Genomic DNA, 5,065 nt, shown 5'->3' on the forward strand with positions numbered 1-5,065 from the left:
AGGGAAAAATGAGGGGCTCAAGTGGAAAGTGGGTGTCGTAAGAATGATGAAGTCAACATATGTACTAAAGTGCTGGACACAGATGATGTATGTACACATTGTGATGAGTTGTATGAGCCCCTAATAAAATGACTATTTAAAAAAAAAAGAGTGACTCAAGATGCAGTTCTTCAATCAGGGCAAGCTCTTCTCAGGTGTGCCCATAGGCAGGCCTCTCTCTGACGCTTGGCCTTGCAGTCCCTTGGCTCGGTTTCTGCCATGCTTGGGCAAGTGTGCCCAGGGGCATGCTACTTCACCAGGAAGCCTCTGAGGGCTCTCAGCTTTCTTGCTGTATGGGTTGGAATGCTCACTGTAACCACCTTGCTAGGTGAGCAGAACGCACAAGGTACTATATTTCCACCTTTCTTCTAGTTTTGGGGCCAATATTTCTCGGCCACAATTTCTTGCACTCTCTGTTGTTATAACCTCTCTCTCTCTCTCTCTCTCTCTCTCCTGGGTCTAGGAGATTCGCAGCACAGGACCTCAGATCCAAAGGGTGCCCTCCATGCTCATTTTCTTGATGGGGGTGAGGTTCCTCCTTCCTGTCTCTGGGATAAATCATTTTCATCCTAGCAGGATGACAAAATTGACCAAGTCCTGTGTTAGGACACATACACCTTATTGTCATGGTCACATCTCCACAAAAGTGCCATACACCTTATTGGAAGGGTTTTCCAGTTGTCTCTTCCCATTGGTGGGCCTGCAACGCCTTCTATTCATAGCCCCTCACAATCATGTGGTGGGAGTTGCAAGATCATAGCTAGAAAGTCCATAAAAAAGCAACTCATCACACAGAATCTACTCACCCAACAACTCTCACATTTACTCCACTTTCTCATACCCATTTAATCTTCCCCCTCCACTCTAATAATTCATTAATGATTTGTTATAAAAAAAATCTACCAACAGTCCCTTCTTCACTTATTTCTCCTCAAGATCATGGCCAGTGAACCTTAGGTGAGGGTATCTCCGATTCCAAATTTTTCTGAATTCAGTGGAAGCCCTAGCAGCTGTAAGGCAGCTGGGGACAAAGGTTCTGATATTTAGGGCAGAGACAGTGACTAAGCGTCAACTGGGTTTGAGGAGAGAATGAGTGGGCAGAATCACCCTATGGAACCAGTGGGACTGACCGAGGCAGAGCTAAGCTGAAGGGATGAAGGGAGGAATGTAAAATTTTGGCTGTAACTTAGAACTTAGTCCTTTGTGGGTGGAATTGACTGAGTGGCATGAAAGGTAATCTGAGCAGCTCAGGGCTCAGAAGGGAGACTTTGATTGAGAGGCCATGGGTCAAGACTCGGATGGAGTCACCTAATGGGACTTTATCTTGACTCTTGGGAGAGGTGTTCTCAGAAATAGGGCAATAAATCTGGGGATCTTGGGAAGATCAACTTTTCACACTCCTATATTGTGGGAAGAATTTATTCTATAATTTTTCAGCTTATAAAGTGGAATTATTTATATTATGTCATTTCCACAATTGCCCAGTATAACTGAGAAATCGCTATTGTATTGTGAAATCCATTCCCAACATGTTTTGAGAGACTTCTGTGCACAAGCCCTGTGGTAGATGCTATAACAACTAATGACCGTGAAGTGTGGTGAATTATGTTTGGCAAAAGTAAGGGCACTGGGGCACAGCCAGCAGGAAGAACGAACCTGATCTAAAGAAATATGCCCCACAGAAGTGACATTTAGCATGAGACCTGATAGGAAATAGGGTTGAACTAGGTGATGGGGCAAGGATGGAGGATGTGACCCTCAGAAGCACCATGTATAGAACTCCCAGAGACAAGAGAAATGCACGGGACAGAAGCAAGTGGGCTTAACTCACTCTAGAAGCAGAAATGTATAATCGTGGCCAGGTGAAGAATGCCGGGCAATGGATCAGAAGAAATGAGAGTGCTAAGATAGGAATCAAGACTTATTAAAAAACTCTCATTCTCTCCACTTTGTCTTTTATGGCAATAGATACAGCTAAACATACACTTGTTTATAATTTCTACATGCGTCGTTCAATTATATTGGCCATAAACCTCACAATAGGTCACCATTCTCGCTTTGGTGGCCAGGTGCCAGTAAGTGGGTTCTGATTCATGGTGACCCTGGGTACAATAGAAGGAAACTGTCCAGTCCTGCACCACCTTCACGATTGTTGCTGTTTGAGTCCGTGGGTATAGTCCCTGTGTTCACCCCTCTTCTTGTGGGTCCGCCTCTTTGTCATTGACACTCTTACTTACCACACACGAGGTCCTTTTCTAAGGACTGGTCTCTCTTGACAACATGACCAACGTATGTGAGATGGAGTCTTGCCTCCCTGCTTCTAAGGAGCATTCTGACTGACCTTCTCCCAAGACAGATTTTCCTCATTCTTATACTATGCAGTGGGCAGATGGAAAATAGCAACTGGAAACACAGGGAACCCAGGACAGATGGCTCCTTCAGGACCAGTGGTGAGAGTGGTGATGCCTGGAGGGTGGAGGGAATGTGGGGTAGAAAGGGGGAACCAATTACAAGAATCTATGTATAACCTCCTCCCTGGGGGATGGACAGCAGAGAAGAGGGTGGGCGGGTGGTGGTGGTGGTGGTGTTGGACAGTGTAACTTATGACAAAACAATAATGATTTATGAATTATGGAGGGCTCATGAGGGAGGGGTGGGGGAGGGAGGGGGAAAATGGGCAGCTGATATTAGGGGCTAGAGTAGAAGGCAAATGTTTTGAGAATGATGAGGGCAGCGAATGTACATATGTGCCTGACACAGTGGATGGATGTATGGATTGTGGTAAGAATTGTACGAGCTCCCAATAAAATGATGAGAAAAAAAGTTTGGAGTTCATGAGAGAAGCATGTGCTGAAGATATACCTATGGGGTAGTATGCCCATAGACGTGATTTTTTCTTAAGGGGCGAGTTTTTCCAGGGAGAATAGACAGGGAGAAAAGAAACAATTCCAAGCAGAAGCCACGAGGAACTTCCAAAGTAAAGAGAAGAGGACAGGAAGGGACTGAGGACATATACTCTGGAGTCAGACAACTCAGGCTATATGTCTCTGAGCAAGTTTGTCACCTCTCTGAGTCTTGGTTTCCTCATCCCTGAAGTAGGCATAATAATGGTATCTACCCTCTAGACCACTTTGGGCAGTGATCCACATGGTTGATAGTTTGAAATCCCCAGCAGATCTGAGCTTTCTACTCCTGTAAATAGTTACAGTCTTGGAAGCCCACAGGGGGTCGCTATGAGTCAGCATGGACTCAATAGCAGTGAGTTTGAGTTTTTGAGCTGACCCTATAGGACAGAAGTTTAGCACAAACCCTGGCATACAGTAAGCATCAATTCAGGCTATGGACTGATTTTAATAATTATCAAATTATTTTCCTTTGAGAAAAAGCATACATAGGATAACAATGAAAAGAAAAGAGCAGCTAGAGAAGGCAGAAGATGGTCAGATGAAGGGATGCCCTGGAACCTGAAGGGGGAGACATGGAAAGACTGGCCTCCAGAGACAGAATGCTGCCATGGCAACATGGAAAGGCTATTGGCTTTAGCGAGAGGTAGGACATGGATGATTCGTGCAAAATAAAGTTGAGCCACACGGTCTGGGGTGGGAAGGATATAAATTGTGGGTGAAATGGATACTCCGAAGAGTCTGGTGGCTTAGCCAAGGTCACACAGCCAGAAAAATCTGACGTCAGGTAATGACAGATTGTTAGACTCCAAATTTGGTTTGCTTTCCATCTGCAGGAGCCAAAGAGAGTGATTAGCAAGTAAACATAACGTCTGTTGTTGAGTTAATTGAGAAGTGAAAGAATGAAACAAATAAGAAAGGACAGGAGGAGGACAAAAAAGAATTCTGTCCCCACAGGTATGGACTGGGTCAAGAGGGGTAATTAGGCAGAGCCAGATTCCGAGAAAAGCATGTGGAAAAGTCACAAACATTCCTTGAATGTCTATCATGTGCCCCAAAATGTGAGCTCTGTAGATGAAACAAAGACGTAAGACACAACTCCTGCTTCTAGGAACAAGACATAACAATGAAAGATTTAAGTGCTAAACAGTTGTTAAAGGCAACAATGCGAGAGCTGTCACAAAAGCAATATATGATTTATTGGCAAATGAATCTTCACGTACAGCAAATGGACACATTTCTTCAGACCTTGCCCAGGAAGGCTTATCCAGTGGGGAAAAGCATTCCAAATTGTCTTTGTCTTGTAGATGAGCTCTGTCCTGCTCAGCTATGACAGGCCTGGAGGTCCCCAGAAAACTCAGGAGGAGAAGTGGGCTTGGCAGAAGCTTTTATGAATGCTGGGCCAACACTACTTTTTATTTATGAATGCTAGGCCAACACTACTGGCTGCCCGCAAACTAGGCTACAGAATGAGAGGGCCCTTCTTCATTCAGGGTGTGTGTGTGGAGTGCGACCAAGAGACAGAGAAACAGAGGTAGCTAATTAGAGCGGCATAAGGGAAAAAATCTAAGGAATAATCCCTGGCAGGTGAGTCCTTATTGGATAAATTATGGAAAATCCAAGGAATTTAAGGAGGCTCCACAGGGGAAGAATCGTGTGGTCAGACTCAGGTTCAAATCCTGACCTTTTCCCTCTCTGTTCATTTAGACAATGTAACAACGTTGGGGGTCCCTGGGCGATGCAAACTGGAACGGTGGAAGTTCCAGTCTACCTCGAGGTGCCTCAGAAGATGGGTCTAGTGATCTACTTCCAATAAAGAAATCAGACCTTGGAAACCCTATGGAGCACAGTTCTATGCTGACATATGTGCACCAAACATGAATTCGTGTGAGTGTGTGTGTGTGTGTGTAGCACTTCTCTGGGGTTTCTTTCCTTTGCCAGAAGGACAGGGTAGCAACACCTACTTCCCCAGGATTCTGAGGATGAATATCTCTGTCTCCGAGTACCTAATCTAGTCCAAAATCGATGCTCAATAAATGTCAGTTGTCAATGACAATTCAAGGTGCTTTGCCGATTGTCACATTTACTAAGGAAGTTGAAGATGCTTTATAAACATTAGCATA

The sequence above is a fragment of the Echinops telfairi genome, unplaced genomic scaffold, assembly GCF_000313985.2.
Source record: "Echinops telfairi isolate 266 unplaced genomic scaffold, ASM31398v2 ScPeMD7_7466;HRSCAF=8504, whole genome shotgun sequence".
Taxonomy (NCBI): Eukaryota; Metazoa; Chordata; class Mammalia; order Afrosoricida; family Tenrecidae; genus Echinops; species Echinops telfairi.